The sequence below is a fragment of the Phalacrocorax aristotelis genome, chromosome Z, assembly GCF_949628215.1.
Source record: "Phalacrocorax aristotelis chromosome Z, bGulAri2.1, whole genome shotgun sequence".
NCBI lineage: Eukaryota > Metazoa > Chordata > Aves > Suliformes > Phalacrocoracidae > Phalacrocorax > Phalacrocorax aristotelis.
The window spans coordinates 77,794,012-77,817,030 of record NC_134311.1 but is presented as its reverse complement, the minus strand read 5'-3'; the positions used below and the strand labels follow the sequence as shown (position 1 = coordinate 77,817,030).

Below are 23,019 nucleotides of genomic sequence, written 5' to 3'. Positions count from 1 at the left end.
CAGCTTGTTTTTGCAGATCTGTAATAAATACAGTCTTTAAAGGCCTTGAATGCTGATAAAAAGATACTCCTAATGCCTGACTTCAAGCCTGACTGAAACGTGCCTTTTAGCAGTGTTACACAACGTAGACACAATTTTGTTCAAGGCTGTAGATTCAAATTCTTGTTCTTCACAGATTTACTATGTAATTCTGAGTCAGGACTTTCTATCTTTAAAATACTGCTGACCATATATTCTTTTTCTTTACTGTCTGCTTAACATTCTCCATGGGGCAGGGGTGGTTAACGTGTGTTTACATTAAGCTGTGAATTGCACACTGCAGAAATCAGCATAATTTATTTTCCTGTTTGTTGCCTTCCCACACCTACTTTGGCTTTTTTTCCCTTGACCTCCTTTATTACTCTTTTTGATCTTAAGGGTCTCATTCACCATGGAGAGTTGAACTCCTAGGATAAATCATCACCTTCTGGCCTTTTCAATGCTGGTCATTGCTTGGTGATAAGTGCTGCTTAGACCCTTCTCTGTGATATGCCACCACCAGTATCCAGTCTGTATGGCAAAACCAGAACTTACCACGTACCCACTTAGCTTCTTCCCGTCTCACTTTTGCTCACTATTTTGCTTCACATGCTTCACTTTTGAGTCAATAATTCTTTTGTGGACCAAAAATGGACTCCAGATAAGGAAGCAGTGGCTTTTTGCAGTTGAGGACATAATTCCTATCTAGTGGTCTTAATCAGGTTTTTCCTTTCACAACACAAAGTCCATTTGGGGGCTGAAGAAATTTTGAAAACTGAAAAGCCTCAGTTTTAGAAAGTAGCATTTTTCTTTGGAAGTCACAAAATTCCCAACCAGTTCTTGTTATAGGGTCAGGTTGCCAGGGCCAGCGGGTGCTAAGCCTGGCACCCCACACATGGTTCTCACTGCTCATTCCTTCACTCTAGAGGAAGGGTTGCAAAAGCAGACCAAAGATTTGGGTTTTCAGACAAAAAACTCCAAAGCTGTGGCTACTGGCATCAGGTATGCCTTTTGTATTTCAGCCAGCAATCATTCTTCTTATATCTTCAGTTATGAAAAGAAAGAGTGATGAAAATCATGCCTTAAGAAGGTGGAGGTAAAGTGAGGTTCAACTGTTGGGCTCAGACACAGAAAGGCTGTCCGCAGGTAGGGTTTGTTCTTTCTCCTTCTCCCAGTGCAGCTCTACTACTTTATCTTTTTCATCCTGCAATATCCAGATGATCCAAGTACTGCTATAGATGCTATTTCAGGTTTTTATAACTTCAGACACAGATAACTCCCCAGCATCCTTGTATTGCTGAGTGTGTAAAAAAAAGATAAAGGTTTAAAAATTCTACTTTTTCTACTTTCCACTCATTAGGTTCAATCTATCTCAGTAGAAGGACTGAGTAGAAAAAGAAAGGCAACAATGATTACATAGCCCTGTTCATATGCTTAGCGTGGAGGATTATACTTCTCTAAGCCTTCCAGGAAATAAACCTCAGATAAACAAGAATGCTTTATGGAGCTATAAGGCTTTTTTGTCACCAATCAATGTTATTTTGGCTTGCTTTTATTTCTTCACTGCCTGTCTCCACCTTCAGCTGGATGTGTCATTCTCAGTAGTATGGCTTTTTTTTCTTCCCTCTTTGTCTATTGACTTAGCTATATTAATAGTACATCCACCAGAATGTCTGGTCTTCCCTTAATATATTTTTTTTTGCTATTAAAATTGTGCCTTATGTTTCATGAATCTGTTCTAGGGTGACAGAAAGAAAAGAAAGGTGAAAACAAAAATGTGTGTATTAAACCAGTTTGGAGGAATTGTGGGGTATGAGGAAGGGCTGGAGAGAAGTCAGGGACCATATTCTGCATGAGAAAATACTTCCAAGTGCATGCCACCAGCTGCTCCCTCTGGTATTTCTTTGTTTTGAACAGCAGCTATTTGAAAACATTTAACCAGAATTCACTTTCCGAGTGGGAGAAGTAAGGAGAGTGAAGAAGCCCATCTGATTTCTGAACCAGCATCAGAGCTAGAGCACCTGTTTCTCCCTGTCTCCATTAGCTACGAGGAGCCTACAGTAGCTACACTCCTAGTTTTGGCACTTCATCTTAGAGGCTAAGGCTGTCTCAAAGGCATCCCATATTATGTTCTCTTTACCATCCTCTTCCACTTTTACTTAAATGAACTTAGCTCCTGCAACTGTACAAGCAGGATTACAAATTACTTAAATGTGCTGAAAATTACATGTAACAGGGACATACTAAAAGTCCTGTCGAGCATCATTGTCATTAGAAGCTCAAACAAGTAAGACATGGCTAATTACACAACCCTGTCCTCAGCCTTCAAGCTGACTAGAAATTGGTATTGAGGGTGACAGTTTGCTTGGAGCTGTGAAATAAAACTTTGCCCATATCAAATACCTTTCCCTTAGCCCATCCTTTATTCTTTCTAAGCAATTATCTGCCTACCAGGGAGGAGACTGGTTCCTGTTCTCCTATCCCACAGCCCCAAATCTCATGGTCAGCCACTTGACACAGACCTGCACACTTTCAGTGATTAAGATATTAATATTTCACTGCTGAGACCATAGGTCTGAGCTGATATGATTTATGCCACTTGGTAAGGGAGGAGACTGGAAACTGCTCAATAATCTGGGGAGATGTTGCCAACCCTGAGTGGGCAGGACGTGAAACAGGAGGATAAGCTGTGTACTTAAGCTGGTCAAGTATTTTCTAGAAGCCGGGCTCTCTGCTGGAAAATGTTGTCTGAAGATCATTAAATGTGCTTTGGGAATGTTTTGATTTCACTGGACATTTTCACTTGCTTCAGGTAGCATTGGAGGTAAAATGCAGGCTCCAAGGAATTACTAAGTCACTGACCCAGCAAGGAATCAAGATCTGTAGCACCCAGACGTAAGGTGTAAGCATAGCACTTCAGCAAAAATATTCTCTACACCCAACAGGAATAAATGTCTGCCCCAGAATAGCCTGTAAGAAAGCAAAAACCACTCTACCATCTCCAGATACAACACTTAAATATTCTGTTCATGGGATAAATTGATCAACTTAATTACCATCAGTAATATTAGCAACCATAATCTCTTTGATTTCTGGAATTTCTGGCAAGGGTTCATTGCATCAAACTAAAAAAATATTAGCAGAAAGACAGAGCAGTGGCTCAGTTTCTATTAAAGTCCTCTTTGTCTTGTAGAACAGATGGAGTTCATATGGATAGCTAACATTGCTGCAAAATATGAGAGATCATTATGAATAGGGCATCAAATGATACGAAATACCAGTTAGAATAATTACATTATCATATTTTTATATGTAAATTATTTTCCAGGCAAATATTGCCTGTTTGGAGAAGTTGAAAACAACTCTAAACACATCATTCTGTATGTCACAGAACAAAACAATTTTAAAGTTTAAAACCCATTATTTTAGAAGAGCTATTTATTTCAAGTAGGTGGCAATTTTCTTCCCCTCCCCCAGCCCACAGATTTCAGTAGCTATTCACCTCTCGCAATTTTCATCTAGCCTGTTCTTTAGAAACCAATTGCAACCTTTAAAGTAGTCATCTATTTCCAATGGAAATCTTCACATCCTGATCTTTAAGCTGCTTTTTCAAACTCTTAATAAATTGCCTCAGGTTGTAGCGTTAGTAATGACACTAAATAGTGGAGGGCTTTGGGGAAATGTTCTGAACCTTAATTCTCTTCTCACCCTTCCTTTTGTCCACTGCTCCTTGCATTTTTGCAGAATTTCAACAATTGCTCATTGAAGTGGAACAAATGCCTTTATTCTCCTGCAACAAAATTCGGGGAAATTTGCCAGATAAATGGGGACGAGGAGGGACATGTAAACAGGGTCAGCTGAAGTAGAATTGGATCTCAAAAGAGCAGTAAATACTTAGCTCTCACAAAGTACTTTTCTTGGCAAGAACAGTCTCTTCAGGGAGAGAAAGAAGAAATCAGAAAGTGATTTTATGTTACTGAGTTTACCTCCTGCTGCTGCTTTACAATCAATGTCTGCAGTGAATTGGTAGGTTTTGAAAGCTGGGTAGGGTATCACAACACTGCAGTGTGCTCTGTAGGTGCACTCCTTGTAGAACTGTTGGAGGTGAGAGGCAGCCTCAAAGGACGGGATATCAGGACTTGTAAACTCTGGAGTCTGCCCAAGTGCCTGGCCAAGATTCTCAGCTGCTGGCTGAGAAATGTGTTGGGATGATGTGGCTCAGGGCATTACTGGTTTCCTGGTGGAAAGCCCCCAACACAGACAAAGAAGGGTGAATTCCTCAGGTCACATTTGACTGCAAGTTTCTGCAACCCTAGTGTCCGTAAGATGGCATAAGATGGACACTTAGGATTGCAGTATCAGATGAGGGAAATCTGTACTAGGATGACTGTTTTTTGGATCAAAAGTATATAGAGACACCACAAATGAAGCAGGTGTCCTGAAAAAATCTTTGTGGTCTTGTAGGTACTCAAGTGCACATAGGCACCCCACATCGTCACTAAGAGGGCAAATGCAGTCCTGAACATCTAAGTGAGGGAATTACCGAATACATCAGGAAAGCAACGTTTCTTGGTGTGTTATGAAACCATTAGTGGAAGATGGTATCCAAGTGCTGTTTTCCACACTTCAAAAGGAGATGTGGGTGAATCAGAAAGCATTCATAAAAAAATTATAAGCATGATCTAGAATAGGAAAAACCTGCTTCTCTGTGACAGATTTAAGAAGTTTGATCTACTCAGTTTATCCAGGAGTAGATTAAGAAGTGAACTGATCATAGTCTACAAATATCTGTGTTGGGGAGAGAGTTTGGAAAGCAGACAATTCTTGGAGTAGAGCAAAGCTTAATGAGATTTGGTAGTTTGAAACAAAGCTACTGTGAACTCAGAGTAGGAATGTGGCATACATTTTTGACTGTGAAGATAATTAACCATTGAAGTGGTTTAGCTGGGTATATGGATGACTCTCCGTCACTTGAAATTGAGCTAAAGATAAACTATTATTTAAACTCAATTATGCACTTGGTGCAGACATAGCTAGCAAGGTTTTGTGGTCTGGTGTTATGCACATCAGATTAGATGGCTATGATGGGCTTTTCTAAATTATAATTCTTCATTAATTATTTCATATCAAAGGGATACTTCTTTAGAAAAGTCAGGATTTACTCTGAAGACTGCAATTAAGTCCACTACATTATCACATATTTAATTCTACTAGAACATAAATGAGCTATAAAATTTAAAAGGCTTTAAGAAATAAAACACACTGTAGTTCTCAGGGCTTGCTGTTTCAGGGTGAATAGTCAATGTTCACAGATTCATCCTCCCAGTTTTTAGCCATTGTCAGCCGCTAACCTTACTACAGAACTTCATCTTCAGGAACAATAATACAGGAAACCATCCTTCTCTTCCTTTGCTATGCTCTGGGACTGTACTCCCATCCCCTCTCACCTGAGGGGACAAAAGGGGTTTTGGGAAGCAAGGCAAGATATTTAGGGCATGCTCCAGTTTTGTTTGTTTGTTTTCTTGTTTTAAAACAAACTTTTAAAGAGCCTCATAAGTAACAGAGAGAAACAACATTGCCATCTTCCATGCTAACTTATCCATAAGGATGCTAGTCACCTGACTCATAAAACCCCTTGATAAAAACCTCACTTGGTTATAGGAGAGATTAAAAATCTAAAATGCATACCGTTGCCAGATCATCAGTGTTATGAGGAAGAAATTGAGGTTTTGTATGTGAGCTCTGCATCACTGCTGTAACTGTACAGAGCCGAGGAAAAGCAAATCACAAGATTACAAACCAATGCACATCTACTGGTGATGGAGATGCTCACCCTTGATCAGAATCCTGCAGGGCACAACAAGCCACTGAAATCAGCTGAAGTAAGTAGATGCAGGGACTTGTCCTTCTGAAATATAAACCCGTACTTGATAAAGGAATTAGAAACACCATCAACAGCTGGAGAAGCCTACTGTCATTGGAACAATATTAGAGTGAGGCATGAGAGAGGTTGTGGGTTTATTGTTTCCTACCCAAGGAATACACACCTCGATATCAAGACAACCTAACACCAGACACGTGCTAACTTCAGAGCACTCCATACTTGTGCAGGTTTTCCTATGCAAGATCTTGCAAACAATTCTTGTAATAGCAGAACAGTGGGTCTCACTGCAGTACCAAAAAACCTGAAAGGTCTGTGTGAACAGAAAAGTGCCACAGGTTGCTTTCAAACTTGCTGAAATTCTTTGGACCTATCAAAAAATATTGATTTAAAGTGAAATAGTATGTTTTAACAAAATGAAGGACTCCATATACAGAAATGTACAGATTTTCTGAAGTTTATACAGATTTAAAAAATAGATCCCCTATACTGAAAGTGAAACTATTTGGATCAGCAATATCTTAAAATCAGCCTGCATGCTCCAGTTGTGACCAATTAAAATGTGGGATGAGAAGCACAATGATGAAAGGAAGGCTGATATGTTTAATGTGGGGTTTTTTTTTGCTTTAGAAGGTAAAATACACTTACAAAGTTTGTTTTTTATAAAGAGAAGGCTTAAGTACAACCTCCCGCTACACCACAGTGGAAAACATTTGGTTCCATCAGACTGATGGAGTATAAAATTTCCCTTGGATTAGGTTATTGGCTTTAAGTAGTTTGGTCTCTAAAACAATATGCAACTTACTTTTTGTTTTTTTTCCTAGACAGCTTTGCAAACCTTTGTCTCTAAGCTGTTTGTATTTGTTGTGGTTTTGTCCTCCTGCTGTGGGTTGAACTTTTGTCTGGAACAGACAGAGTCAATGTGCCACAAAACCAACATGCAAAACCATTTGGGGCTTGTGTGGCTGAATGACTCGGTACCCAAAGGTCTGTTTTTCACTGTACTTGGGGTGAAGGTAACTTTTTTCCCCCTGAGTTTATGAAAACAGATTCCCATGAGGTCTTACAGAAAGCTGCAGCACATTCTTGATTCCTGCTGGACAACCGAGAGAAAATAAACCACACTTGATTACTTGATCTTCCTAAGACAGGTAATTATCATTAATCAAGAAACTCACAGTCAAAAAACTAGAGCTAAACAGGACGATGGGACACCCATGGACTCTGGGGGGTATCTCCTGGCTTTGAGACATGGCAAGTTCCAGGCACCGCCCTTTGTAAGGTTAGTAGAATGTAAATCTACACCATCCTTAGATGAGAATAGATCTCCTTATCCAGGAGTGAAAGAAACCTACAGGTTGAAGCTTTATGGTAGCACTGTTGTTTGCTCTCTTTAATTTCAGCCCTTTTGGCATTCTTCTAGTACAGCTCTGCTGAGAAAGTGTCTCATTTCAAAGACAGTGTAAAATAAGAGATTATATTTGTTTCCCTCCCTCCCACCAAACCATCAAGGAAACCAGTCTTCCATTCCACATGATTCAGTCTTGATAAATCAGTGTTTCCAATGGGAAATAAACTGGTTACTTGACAAGTTCCAAACTGGTTCTAAAAAGAACTGTCAAAGGTCACAATATGATGAAAACTTTCTTTCTGTTAAAGCATTTCCTCTTCCACTGAGGCATCTCTGGATGCCTGTTCTTGCCTTTCAGTCATTCTTCCGCCTGTTGACATCAAAACCTCCCTTAAGGAAACACCTGCCTGAACTAGGAAAGGCAGTGGGAAATTTCTCATGGTGCTATGGGAGAGTTTGGACAGGGAAAGAGATCTGAGGTCTTTTCATCAGTTTTTGGACTTTCTCTTCCTCTCCCTGCCCTGTTCTGGGGCCAAGGTCTTGGAAGACAAAGTCCCCAGTTTGAATTAGACATTTTGCAACTCATCTGTAGCTGCCAGCAGCAAAACCTCAATGGCCATCTTCACCCAAGAGGCATCTGTAAGGGATGCAAGAAAATTAGGAAGGAAGTGAGTCACAAAGTGGACCCATCCATCAGTCTGTTATCTTCTACAAGGACCACCATAAAATCAGCTCATTCTTGCACTATGCAGTGTATCCCTATAGGTACGGGATGAGAGAGGCTGTTTCTATGGTGTAGCTAATGATGGCCAGGATGAACAAGTTGGACCCCAGAAAGTTTCTGAAAGGTGCAAAGGATGGTGAAGTGACAAATTTCCACTGAAATTTGATGGAAGCCAGACACTAACTTTAATTCATCTTTTTGAAATTTTCCCTTGTCTATGAGATCCTTGTGGACATGATTATTCTTTCCTCTTTTATAAAGGGAAACTGATTACTTGAAAAAAGTAGGAATATAAGAGAGAAAACTGAAGTCATTAAGAGCCAATTTAGGCTATAGCCTATATGTGTCCATGCATAAATGTGTTGCATGTTGCAGGAAATAGCAGATGACAATGCCAGATATTAAAGTGAAGCATAAGGAAGGGCTTCTTACAGAGTGCACAAACAAATTGTGGACTTTGTGGCCTCATGGTATGGTGAATGCTAGAGTATAAAGTGGCCTAACCATTTATGCTCTTCACTAGTCCTACAACTTCTTTCATTGAAGAAGCACAGTTTGGGCTCAAGAACTGCTTTGTTTTTGGTATCATGATAATGTGCTTTATGGGGGAAGCAGCAAAAGTTTGTTTTCTACATTACTCTAATGATGGCTGGTTTTGAGACACAGCTGAGAACTAGATCTTGTTGCTTGGACTGAGGCCCTTTAGAAAGAGGATTGCCCATGTTCTGCCTACCCACACATATACAAAGCTGTTGGATAGAATATAAACAAACACACTCAACCAACATGATACATCCATACAACCAGCCTTTGCAGTACTGAATTCACCACGCTAGGAAGCTGACCTGCAAGGCTCTCACATCTGCTTCTGCTCAGCAGAAGAGCAGCAATATATCAGTTATCTCCCCATCAGCTATGCTTTGACCTTTCTGATGACTTCCCAGATAGATATTTTGTCAATTCAGACCCTGGTACATACTTTTCTGGAGGATTTTGCTGCCAGACTTGTGTTTTTTACTGAAAACCATGTCTTGTGTCTAACACAAGGAAAATTCCAATACTTTACATAGATTCTTTGATAATTTTTGCAGAACTAATGATTCTTTTTCATGCTTAAATTGAGAATATGTACAGCTTAACTTCCTGTAAAATCAGTTTTCCATTAAGCAACTGAACTCTGAAGATAAAGTTACCAGCTAAGGCTCAACATCATTCTCTGCTCTCTATCCATCTCTCCTCAGTCCTGGTTTTTTCTCTTAGTCTCTTCTACATCCTCTTTTAGCTGATTCTCTCTGTTTCTGCCGTACTCTCACTTAGTTGTGAAGGAGTCAGGTCCTTCTCTAGATTTTGCTGGTGAAATTCTCTGGAGTTTAGTGAGATGACACCAGATTTATACCAACGTAACTGGTATCACAAGGTGACCATAATGCTCTTTCCCAAACTCAGCATAAGCTTACGTCATAGCTGTGCTTTCTTATTGATTATTTCCCTTCTACTCCATGTGGCATCTTTCCTATCTGAAAATAGCTATGCCTTCACAAGAGTAGACGGAGAAAGAATCTTGCAAGTCTAGTAATAAACAAGAAAATGTCTTCCAAGGATTTAGGATAATTTGAGAAAATCTATAGGTCCAGCTATTAGCTCAGATTGGAAAAAAATATTTTTTAAAAGTCTTTTCATTCAATGTGTTAATGTAACTAGACTTTCAGAGTTATTGATAAATCTTACTATAAATCAAAATATTAAAAAATAAAGCATAGGATGAATTACTTCAGTGCAGAGAAATAACTACAGATAAATACTTTTCACTCCTAAATCTCAGCTTGCTTTCTCAGCATAAAATCTCTTTAAAATTCAGTCACAGTCTAAGAATTTCTGTATGACAGAGTTCTTATGATCCATTCAATTATTATTAGCATTTCTTGATTTTGAGACTTCTGTACAATTTTAACTATGAATTTTTAGCTTTTCTTCCCATCATAACACCTATTCAAACATATTTTCTTAAGAGAAACTGCCAGAAAACTATCTTTCATACAGTTTCTTTACAGCTTCTGCTGCCAATGCAAACAACTGATTTTCAAGAAGGATGTGATGATGCAACACATGAACCATAAAACAATACAGAGAAAGGTGACATTGTACAAATGCAGTACAGTGTAGTTTTAATATGGCTAAGAATTCTAGCATAAATTGTCCTGGAAAAATAGCGGTGCTCTTGCTATTACAGAAGAAAATAGGTATAATTTAATCTCTATTTGCACTCTGGTGTTCAGCACTTTTAATAATCTTTGCCATGACAACAGTAGAAAACCTGGAAAATTCAGGGAGTTTTTCAACTCTATAGATCTGCACAACTCTCTGAAGGCTGCTGATTTCCTGGTAGCCCTGTGGGCTTAGTAGCTCATGTAAGACCCCCAAAGAGTATGTTTCCACAGGTTAACCTACAGTGTCCAACCTTGGTGTTTGATGCTCAAGAAGTTTCAGAGTGTTTGTGAAGGTACCATAGAACAACCTGTACTTAACACCCATCAACCAGTCATAAAAACAACTTTGTAGTTAACCCAGGAATCTTGTCACTAGCTGAAAATCACCTCAATGATATCAACAAAGTATTGAGTAATCTGATTCTAAAAAAATACCTCCGCTCATCTCCTTTGGAAATATCCAACTTTCTATGCTTAGACCGGGGCCTGGATTTGGTGGTATTGGAATTTCGTGTATTCATTTTGAGAGCTTTTATCTGAAAACAGGGGGAAGCCATGAAGCTGCGTGATGTTACAAAATTTCTTCCATTTGTGCTGGGATTAGAAAGTGGACCTCTTTCATGTCCAGATGCTACTCATCACTATCAGAAGAAAACATCAGAATTAGCCTAATTGCTCTCATCAAAAAGACCACAGAGACAAAATTGCTGCTGGTGGTTTGCCTTGCCATTTGTGCACAAAAAGTACGCTTCCCTTATTTCTTTCTGAGACACACTTGACCAGAGGGGATATGCAGGAATTCTGTTGCCAAATAAAATTATTAAGGTTGTTTCATAATATTTAAAGAAAAAAAACTTGTCTTTAAGGAAAATATATTATCATATGACGTACTGGGTATGGCATTGCAGTAAGTACTTTAGACATAGGTAGACAGGCAGAGAAAAACTTCATTCTGCTGTCCTTTCCGTAGCCTGAAGTTTCATATGAACATTTTATAGCTGAATCATCTGAACTGTAGTTTTCCACACAGCAGAAACCATCTTTCCCAGCTGAGTCTCCTATTTAAGCCACAAATTCCTTACAGTCCTCTTAGGCACAGTTAGTTTCTGAAGAAACAACATGCATGAGCAACAGCTACTGCACTAGTATCACTCTTCTGTCAGCTCTGGTGAATGTATTCAACAGATAGAGACTTTAACTTCAGTGTACCTGCCTCAAGTGATTCTGTGTTTGAACAGCTCCTTTGCCTGTTGTTAGAACCAAAGGGTGATGAAAAGGCAAAGAAAAATGAGAACCTGCTCCAGATGACTAATCTTTCCTACCAGAAGCTAGAACAGCATAACAGACCAAAGGTGTCCGATGCACAGCTGACCTCAGGTGGATTCATCTTCAGCCTTGAGCATTATGTAGATTAATTGTATCTTTATGACCACTGCACACACAATAAGAGTGGGAACTCAGAAATCAGCATCCTTATGAAATCAAACCATTAGATGAAGAAAGTGTGAACCCTTTCCACTAGAAAGGTTTCTGACAGTAAACTGCTGGTTTTATTTCAGGCACAAAACAATCTTAAGGGCTGGAAAAAAAAATAGCAATTTTTCCCTACAAATACTGATTTGCTTGATAAATAGAACCTACCTTTGATGATATTGGCTAATATTTGTTCTTCCTCCAGATTTGGTTACTAGTAAAGACAATTTTCAGTATTTCAGTGGAAGGATTACATAAAGGATGAAGGTCCCAAAAGAAAGCAAGTTGTATTTGTGTATCTAATTCCCCTAAGGTCTGTGCAAATGATAAACAGAGAATTTAGCAAGGACTCATGTAGGCTGTAGGATAAAAAAAACCTACATCAAAGGATACATGCATTTGTGCATGATATCCTGTCTATTTATTCAGCCAGTGAGTAGCGGTGAAGAGGAAGGCACTCTTCATAAGGAAATCACAAAGTTAGCATTTAATGTTCACAAATTGTATCCAGAAATCTACATCTCAGGAGATGTAAAATATCTAAAGAGGTCTATGCAGTAAATCTGTGAGATTAAATCATCTAATCTGACAGTTTGCATAATGAAAGGCAGAAAATACCACCTCATTATGCCTAGATTAAGACAAATAACTTGTCCTTGACCCAAGCATTTCCAGCAACTTGATCTCGATTTGAAGTCATCGAGCAGAAATACATCTGACTGAATATTGCCATCTGCAATGGGTATGTCTACATCTCAGCTACTCACCCCGTTCTCCCTTGAAATTTAAGGCTAAAAATAGGTATCTATGGGGAAAAGTGCATCTCATCCTATAGTAAACACTTAAAACAGGTTAAAGAAATGGTGTCTATTTCCTAACAGTGTCCATTCCAAGCCAACAGTAATCTTTCTAACAAGTCCAGCAAGTTTTGATTTGGGTGTGGTGGTTATGAGAACCTATAGTACAAGGAACCATCATTTAAAAAACTGGTAGAGGCAAGACCATACATTGTTTAAACTAATCCTGTCTGCTAGCGAAAGAGAGAACACTGCTGATATTTGCCTACTCTGCTGTTGCTCTTTTGTAAATTAACTTACAAAGTTCTTTTCTGATTTGGGCATTTATGTCAATATAGATAAAAAAAGCCCTATAGCAGCATGAAATATGAGGGCTACACTAGAGATGGAAGCTTACTGAAAAGTCATATACCTACAACTTAAGATATTATTTCTTCTGGAAAAAAAATAACATTCTCACTCATATGCATGAGCTGAAGTTTACTTATGATGTAACTATTGTATAAAAATTACTGGAGTAATTTACACAGATCACTAATCCCTCACACATACTAATCTTTCCCTCTGAAACTATAAATTAGAAACATAGTTAAATTCTTGTATTTTCTTTAAAATGTGGGTGTACAGGGAGGAGTTTAAATGCATAAGAAAGCCTTTCAACTGGTCTATTGAAGGACCAGGTGTGCAGCCTGCAAATTTCCCCTAAAAATATAACTAAAAGTGGGTGTGAAGAATTAGAATGTGGCTCTGGCTTTAGAAGTTCCTATTTTTTTAAAAAAAGAAGAAAAGTAAGCTTTATTTCCCACAAATGATTTGATAGTTAAAATTCACATTTCATTTACAGTGCAATAATACGTTTTACACACACAGAGACACAGCCTGTCATTTTACATATGGGTTTTGTGAGGTTACAATGGCAATAAAAACACAACCCACAGTTTTCCTGAAAAGGGAACAGTGCTTCTTGCAAAGTTTCCTCTTGCTGAGCACCGCAGTCATGAAGAATGGTGCTGGATTATGTCGTATTGGTGGTTAATTTCAAATCTAGAAGTTGATTAACTTTGACTTATAGCATAAAAGGCCACGACCAATTATTATTCAGAAAAAATCCTGCTGTTTAGCCAAAGACCGTACCGAGCAATCCTGTACTTGATGTGCTTGTGATAAATGTTCACATGACAAGGTTATTTGGTGTACAGCGGCTGGAGGGGTTGTCATAGCAACCTGCGCACGATGCCCATAAATCTGATGTGTAGTTATCCTTGCTGTGTATGCAAAAAAACACAAAGCCAACTCAAGCAGTTTAATTTACAGCATTGACTGTCTCCAAAAGGAAAAAAACAGAATTCTAAGGTAATAAACTTCTTCAGATTCTATTCCTTCACAAGGAGAGTACTCCAAGAGCTGAGACAACCTATTCAAAGCCAAAAAGACTTTTAAGATAATCATTATGGCAGGAAGTGCAGGTCATCATACCGAGAAAGAAAAAAGTGCTTTCTTGAAAATCGCTGCTCAACTATATTTATTGTCTTCTGTTACTCGTGCAAACAGCTAACTGTAGGTGAAAAAAACCCAAACACCCTCCTTTTTATTTTGTTTTTGTTTTCGAGAAATTACAAGATGAAACCTTGAATCACCTGTCAAGTAGGCCATGACAAAATGCTCTCCTTTCCATAAAATCATGGGAAGAAAAAGAACCTGTCTTTGTCTACAGTTCTGTCTCATTCAAATACTGGATAAAAATGAAGAAAAAGGCAAAAAGACCACTCATTTCTCATGGGTAATAAAGGTCTGGAGATGACAAAGACAGTAGATGAAGAAGCAGGAGACCAGGACATTTTAGCAACCAAGTCATCAAAACTTTCTGTTCGGCCAAGTTGCTTAAATTATGAGCCTCAGTCTCCCTGTCTGTATAGCAGGGATGCCTTATCTTCATTCTCAGGAACAGCATACCACCCCTTTAGAAATGAATAGCATCTGGAAGAACAGAGATTTTAGAGTAAAACCACTTGCAGAGAGTAAGTGAGGAGCTCTGGACCATCCCCACGAGCACTAGGGAGAGCTCTGGTGGAAATCCTCCCCGCTAGTGCTCTCTAATCCATGCAGGGCTGTACCCACATGAAGTACATGGGCACCAGGTAACAACGGCAACAGCTTTGTCTTGTGTCTACACCCACGCTGCTGCAAATCACATACATGTGTAATGGGGTGTGATGAGTGCCAAATGCCTGTATTTGGGACTCTCCTCTGGAGGACGCAGATACTTATTATTACTTCCAGATGCACAAATATTAACAAGTCAAGGGTCCTGGGCATAACCAAACCAAGAAGTTCCCAGGTGCAGAACAAGAGAGCGTACTGCTCAGGATCACCTTCCTGCTCCAACGTCCAGACCTTTTGCAGGGAGCTGCATCAATAAAGGCAGAAGATACTTGTAAATATGCAAAAGATTACCCTAAAGTTTTCTAGCATGTAAGACTGATGTGATAGAACATATCATTTATCTCCCAGGGATGACTGCAGCTGTTTTCATCTAGAAGTGCTGTTCTGTGACTTCATGTCTTAGAAATAAATATATAGATATATAGATAAACTCTGAAGTATAGTGTAAATTACAAAAGGAGGAAATAAAGGCACAACCTTACTGGTGAGAAATAGGGTCTCCTGCCATAAACACTTCTGGAAGGTGATTCATCCCATCTTCAGAAGGGTGCTCTACACAGTCAGATGATCAGTGACTGGAAAAGCATATTTCTGTCTGTTGGCACACAGGGGTGATTACCTCACATTTAGATTTTTGAAAGATCTAAACAGGAGTAATTTAAGCTAAGCACAGGTGTCTACAGTGCAGATGTCTACATGTGAGCTAGATATCTAGTATCCCACTATGCTCAGGGAGACTTAGGCAAAGTGGTTAATACACATTATGGTAAAATTAATTTTATCCTTGAGTCCTAACTTTTGGTTATATGAATCACTTCCTAATTTCCATTTACTGTTTTGACTAACTTTTAACTGATAATAGAAGTCTGGATGACTAGGTCATGTGTTGTTCCTTTCAACAAGGGCCCCTAAAGCTATATAAAACTGATCTCTCATTAAAATCCTTTCTTTTCTCACCCAGCATTGCAGCTTCGGTGACATCTGTGCCTCCCGTATTTCTTCCTGCAGGTAAGTGCTTTCTCAAAGATTCTTTCTTCCAAAACAACTCATTTTGCCACACCACGCTTTAAAAAGCAAGTTGCTGAGGTGTCATGTTTTTAGTGAAACAGGGTGTTCCCACAGGGACTGTCAGTTTATACTGAGAAAACCTGCTACTTTGCCACTACCAATAACTTTTAGAGAAAGAACCACAAGTCCCAGTGCATGTGGTCTCACACAGTGTAATAAAATGTGTTCTCAGAAGTGTGATGCAGCTTTGGTTAACTTCATACATCCACCACATAAATGGCAAAACCCAAGTTGGTCTGGGCTCCCTATGTAGTCAACAGCGGCAAAGCGTGGGTGGGTGGGTGAAAAAACCACTTTTGAGGCACGATTCATCTGACTGATTTTAGATCTTTTTCAGGATGAAGTGAATCACATCCGGAAAGTTCTCTATAGGGAGGCCAGAGTGACTAACGCAGAAGTAGTCACCTACATGACAGACAGTCAAGGGACAAAGGCTTCAATGTGTAGCATGCTATAGCAACCTCATGGAAGATGAACATGATTTTTGCCTGTCCTTACAGCCTAATGACACAGAAATAAAGTGAAGCAATTGCTCACTTCCAGATAGGTTTTATGCAGAACAGAGTCAGAGTACAGTGGTCAAGCTCTTCTGTTTTTTTCTCTCCGGAAAAGCTGAAAAGACATAGTGTGAATCAGTGTTTCCTGCACAGAACCCATAAGGCTTGGGCTGCTGCATCTTCCAAAGGGTTTCTGCTGAAACAAGTAGTGGTTATTTTGTTATTCTGCCTTTTCTGGCCTCTCGAGGGAAAAATAAATGCTTGGTATGTGCCACTGGGGACTCTTGAAGCAAGGGGAAGCAAGAAGAAAGCTCTGTGGTTTCTCACATCCTTTATTTCTGCATGGCAAAAAGGAGAAACGGCCCAGTTGTGTGACTGGAGCGAATTTGTTTTGAAAAAGGCTCTGCTGTGAAACTGCCAGGCAGCTGAAAGGAGTGTTTTCAAGCCAGTGATCCCGCTTCATGTCCCGAGGGCTGGGAGTGGAGCTGCTCTGGTCAGGCTTCTCTCTCCACACTCAGTGCAGAGGTCTTATACTTTAAACCCTGATGACCCAAGATGCTGGTGCTTGCTGAATTTCTTCTCTCTGCTGGATTTGCAGAAATGAAAGGTGAGCTTAAAGAGAAGCCCACAGGAGGCCATTGAGGGAAGATGTTAGCAAGAAACATCTTTCTTTCACTTTCTAGCCAAAGACTATTGACCACATCGGTCCATATTTCATCATCAAAGGGTAGCTCAGAAAAAGCTACAGATGAAGGAAAGAAGCATGTTAAATTTAACATGAGGCATGTTAAAAAACTACCAGATGAATAAAAGAAGCATCTTAAAACAATAAAATACAGGATGTCTGGACCAATAGCACATACCACTGTAGTTCTCCAAGTTCCTGTTTGGTGATTTGAAATATCAATGATTTATAGGTTTGACTTTTTTTTTTTTTAAAGAAGACATTAAAGTTTATTGCCTCACTGTAAAATTATTCTCAATAATTCTAGAATAAAGCAAGCTGAGGAAAAACCCAGAGTTATTCTCCTTCACTGAAATGTTGGGAGAACTAAAAAAAGATTTGAGGAAACCAGCTTTTCATATAATTTTCTAAAATATCGGAAAAAAACACAAAGAGATGTCAGCTCCTCACATTTTTTTTATGAGCCACTGATATATGCAGAAGAGAATGTAAATCTACCATTCACTGGGACCGTGACACAAATGTGAAACTGATGTGAGATGTAAAACTGAGCGAAAGGTCCATTTTAGGCAAGCACCAGTGTTTGTAATGGTCAGACATCTCTACATCTCTGTGTAATCCTTTCCATTAAAGACGATAGCTGTATCTTGGTTGATATCCTCGTGGCACCAATGTCAAATGAAATGTAATTACTTTCAGTAGGACCAGGTTTTTTACTTCTATGTTTGGCTATATTCCCTCTAATCTGGAAAGCCTTCAACTACATGTTCTGCAAACTCAACACCAGCTACAGGAACATGGGTGGATTAACCTCTCCCAAGTCAAGCTGTCCTGACTTTAAAAAGCTGCAAACAGATGTCACAGTCTCCAGAAGAGCCTTGGCTTGGCCCCAGGAATGGCAAATTTGTCCCCTAGATGAGTCAGGGACGATTTTTCCCATGCATTTTGCTGCCTGACTTTTAACACCCAGGCTGCTCATTTCTCACGCTCACGGACATAGAGACACAGGTTTGTGCCCAGCTGCCACCATGCAACACACTCCAGGTTTATGCCTCCAGCTTTGTATCTCTGCTTATAGCCTCAGAGGCTGCTTTGACTGTGACTGGACTGCACCCTTCCCTGGGCTGGATTAGATTATTGCACACACACATGAAAAAAAGGCAGTGGAATAAAAGGCAAATATTTTTTTTTGTCCAGTCATCCATTGAATTGTGATGTGAATTGTGCAGAAAAAAGGCATTACACAAAGTGCCGCGGGCTTGTCAATGATCATAAACAGGAAAGCTTTCTGAATGACGCCACTGTTGTCAAAACAACACTCATTACCAGTATCCTGTCGAACAGTTAAATCACGGTGAAAGAATCCAAATATTAAATCATATGGATATTTTTTTTGCAACATTTTGATGTTACCCATCCGTATAATGACCAGGTCCAGTTTGTGAGTTAGTGATTATTATCTAAGTGAAAACAGCTACTGGCACAACAGGGAAAGTCATGAAATGGAAAGCAAACAAGCAAAGTAAAACTGCAAATCTATTGATTGATGAGGTGCATGTGTTTCTTCAGGAAAACAAAGGAGGATTTAAGTTCATAAATAAAACTGAAGCAAAATAAGAGAGTTCTGCAGAGAGTGGCTCATGAAATAGCCCAAGTGGTTCACCCCATCACACAAGATCCAGGAGAGGTGTTCCATGCCCCTTCACTCCCACTGAAACTTGTATTTGCTTCTGTGGGGTGTGCACCTTTTTGAGAGCTCCTTCCCATGAGCAAGAGTTCTTACATGAGATGAGGGGGAAGGAGAGAGTTAAGCTCACACTAACTCTAGTCTCTGCACTGGAAGCTGTGTGGGAACACACTGCTTACCACAGCGGGGAAATAGGATCACCAGGAAAACCCTCAACCAAAGCTCTGTCAAAGTGACAGTCAAACAAGAGAGACATGAATCTGACTGCCACCTTCACAGAGGGGGCACTTGTTTAGCTTGAATCTGAAAACATAAAATTAACCTACATCCAGCTAATAAATCTTAAAGGAGCTTTTTTTTTTTTTTTAAATAAATTATGTCTTTGGCAAGGATGAGTAGTCCAGAAGGAAAAAGGTTTATATATTTATTCTTTTCGTTATTTAATCTGCCTTATCTGCTCTGTTTCTTGAATTATTACTGCCTCTGAAATATTCAGATCTGTGTTGGTTACATAAGCCCCAATGAGTTGTACTCATCTAATCAGGGAGATGAAACAGGAGCATGCAACTTCCAGGGCCATTAAAGCTAAACAACTCGGCTTGATTTTTAAACACTCAGAGCCACTTACAGGTTCAAGAGCATTAAAAAAATAAAATAATAAATATAATGTTGAATCTTGATTTTGAGGGAATCACAGTCTGCTTCTGATTCATCTCACCTAACTTCTGTTCTCACTGAACGTGTCTTTCTAAACAGAAAGGTTAAATTTATTTCCAATAAATTATTCACTGGAGGTTGGTTATTACTATTCTACTGAATGCGAGTCTGAAAACCTTGAAGGATATTCCTTAATGGGTGGAAATGAGCAGTTGAAAATGTATGATGGGTATCAGGAGATTTCATATGGATAAGAAGTGCATTCTGGGATGCAGTTTTTCCTTACAGGTGCAAAGTTGGGTAACATTTCTTGGTCCATCTTCAAGCTAGGTTAGATAAAACACTAGGAGATGCAACAACAGAAATATTATTTAATGAACTTGTAAATTACTGCCTTGAATGACTTTATGAGCTTTTAGCATCTATAATTTGACAGTACCTCAATGATGCCTCTTTTAATCGCATTTCAGTCTGAAGTCACAGGTCACTTGGGTGTAACTGGGATAAAACCTACCAAAAGGCATTTCCTTTGCTTTATTCTTACACACCATGAAAGAAAGAGCAGTTCAGAAACAGCTCGGACATGAGTCTTCCAATAGTACCACATCATTGCTAAAAAGCCTTAGCTCCAAAAAGACTTAAGATTGTTCCTTGGACAGACTTAATAACCCTGCTGATTCTGACCCTCAGGAACACACGGTGACAAAAGATCTGTCAGAGGTATTGGGCCACAGTCACTGAATGCCTTAAAAATAGGTAGTAAAACCATGAAATCAATAGAGAATTTTACAAGGACTTGGTGTAAAGATTGTAAAGTAGGAGTGATGTGTTCACCTACGTGCTGATGATTTTTTAGAGATGTGCTCAACCTTGCCCACTTATCTGCGGCTGTCATTAATGTTAATGGAAGTCACACACCAAGTGTAGGGAGGGGGTTAGAGAGATGTCGAGGGACAGGAGGACTCATGTACCCTGGGCTGGATTTGGAACCCAGATGCACAGGTGTAAATGCAGATATGAAGTGACTTTTCTGTATTTGTTCCTATGTAAAGGTTATCAGTTTTTATCTAGCCATTAAAAATATTATAATATATTAGATGTACATTTTCTATGTTTGTTTTAGCCATATTGCACTAGAAAACAATTCTATATGATCTATAATAACTGCGTGACACACACCTTTATTTCTATTTGTAAATGCATATAGCCTTTTAATGGTAATTATAAACATATTTTACAGTGTTACCCTTTCGTACCTATTGATACAGTTTTTCTTTATTTCCTATATGGGTATGAGTGCGTGTACAGTTCCATTTCTTTTTTACTGATTCACTTGGAGATGCCTTTTTGGAATTGCATGCTCATTAGACACGCAGGCTTATATTATGATGCCCTCAGTTGGTGGGTAGTTTCACTGGACTTTACTTCCAAGGGAAAGTTAAAAGAGCCCTTGGCTTTGTTATTCTTCCAGGTGTTCCCCTATAGACCTATTGGACTATGGAGTTATTGGAGGAACCTGTTCTGTTATTGCATCTGTAACATTTTTGTGAGCAGGCTGTGGCATCTTGCTGTACCCAGAAGGTCACGCTGTGGAGTCAAGGAAAACCATTCCCTTATTGCACTGGAGGTTAGAGCAGGGTCTTTGTCCCACAGAATTAAGGGAGATTATTCCCATTATACTAGGTAGTAAAAAAAGTAGATCTATTGCAAAGATATTTGCTGGTCAGTATGAAGGTAGAATAAATCTACTTCTACAAAATGAACTCCTTCATCATATACAAAAATTATTCTTCCCAGGTTGAAATTGCCTATGCCTGGTCACAAAATGCTCATTTGAAACATCAGCTTATTATCCCTTGTAAATAAATTAATCAAGCAATAGTGCCACAATGGGCAATGCTCTGAAAGAGAATACAAAGAACTGTGTCCTTCCATACTGAAGCTAAGATTGTCCACTTCATCTAATAAATCTGCAGGGGAAGAGCAATGCAGAAACTGGTAGGCAGTGAACAGTGCTGTGTATCCTCTCTACCCCTGCACAGACAACCTTTTGAGGAAAAGCAGTGTGTCCTCTCCTATGGAAAAATGCTTTCCTCTGTGGCGTGTAAAGGCAGTTTATGCTGAAGGAAAGGCACCTTCACCTTTCAGAATACTCCTGCAAGGGGAGCCAGATACATCGCAGTGTAAAGTAGTAATTAAAAGATACCTTTCTCTCTGTAGTCCCTTTAGAAATTCGAAAGGCTCCAGAATTTTTTGAAGAGTCAGTCCTGTGAAGACTGAAAGCTCTTTGGGGAAGAGATTGTCTTCTTTTGAACATGTGATGCAACTGAGCGAAAGGATGCTCTGTGCTCACTGGAGGCATTGCAGTTCTGTGGCAAAACCAGACTACAACACCTCGGCATCTTATTTATGACAAGGCTCTGTACAAATCACAGCTAGCACAGAGTTGATTTGCAAAGGAAACTCCCTATGTTGTGTTCGTTTCAGCTGATTTTGTTGATTTATTTGTTTATAGTCTCTTGCATCCCCTTAAGGTCTTTCATGTCAGATGCACACAGCATTTTATAAAGATCAAAGACAACAGCTTTGTAGTTACTCCCCTTTGGACAGTGAGGAGCTGCTAGGTTTGCTTTGCATGTAACAGCATCAGGCATAGAGAAAGGTTTTCCATAAAGCTAAAGCAGTTGTGGTGTTAGACCCCCACATATCCTGACCTCTCTCATTTTGAGCTTGTACCCTCAGCCAGGAACAGAATTCAAGCTCTGACTTTAAACCACTCCTATTGACGAAGAGTTAACAGGTGCTGCTGTGCAAAGAACACCATCACGAAGGCACTGTTTTAAACAAGTCAGGGGTTAAAACTACTTCTAGAACTGGAAAAAAACCCCCATATATTGGGATAAAGAATCCATAGAGTCTACCTGGACTTCCTTAGTCTACAAAATATATTTTTGTATGCTAATGGGATGGTCTGTATGTTGAGAGTGGCACGCATGCCTGCACAGAACTCTTGCTTCATTCTGTTACTGGATAGAATAAAAGATGCTTTTATTCACTGGAAACATGAGCAGTCTAAAGGAAACTCTTTCCACTGAAGTATTTTTGGGCCTGGGATTACCGTACAGGGTTTTTTGCTCAGATCCCTAAATGGATTCTCCCTGGGAAACAGGAGGTTACAAAAGCAGATGTCTGCTAGACACAATCTGCCTAGTTCCCCCCAAGTGGCAAAGTCACTCAATTTGCTGAGTGAGGAAACCACTACAGCACAATACATAATATCTTAAGGCATTCGTTTCAGGACACAGCATTCTTTCATTATCCACTCACAGCCTTCAGCATTTCTTCAGACACACATTATTAAACCACAGCTAATTATTAAATATTTAACAAAGACTTTACAGTACATTGACTGCAGCTACCAAGGTAGGCAGAATGATACAGATTGATTTCTCCGTGTCTGGAGCTCAGTATACATCAAACAGCATGGATACTTTGAAATTTCAAATCACAAGGCTGAATTTGGATGGTTGTAGCACTCAAAAAGGAGTGATTTCTTTATCCCGTGAATATTTTTATGTAATTGAAAAAATGATTCCAGAACAGAGGCAAAATCTTGGACTCTTAAAAAAAATCCTCAAAGTGAAAAAATATATATCTCTGTGGTTCAGTAAAAAAATTCTCTCAGATGAATATGAAATACTTGGTCATCTTAATCTATTATTATAATGTAATTCAATTTTTTAAATGGTAAGTTTCTTTCAAATGGAAATATTTTCATTTTGTAATTTTTAAAGGAAAGTGCCTTCAAATT

At 39.2% G+C, this 23,019-nt stretch overlaps 1 protein-coding gene across 6 annotated transcripts in view; it reads right to left on the bottom strand.

Moving 5' to 3' along the window:
- The window catches only part of LOC142050186 (urea transporter 2-like), a 300,623-nt gene that overhangs the window by 151,166 nt on the left and 126,438 nt on the right, over positions 1 to 23,019 (bottom strand). The window contains exon 3 of one of the 6 annotated variants that reach the window (XM_075078584.1): positions 19,648 to 19,718. The exons of the other annotated variants lie outside the window; for them this stretch is intronic. The gene's annotated coding sequence lies outside the window, so the exon portion shown is untranslated. The remainder of the gene's footprint in view (positions 1 to 19,647; positions 19,719 to 23,019) is intronic. 6 annotated transcript variants of the gene reach the window in all.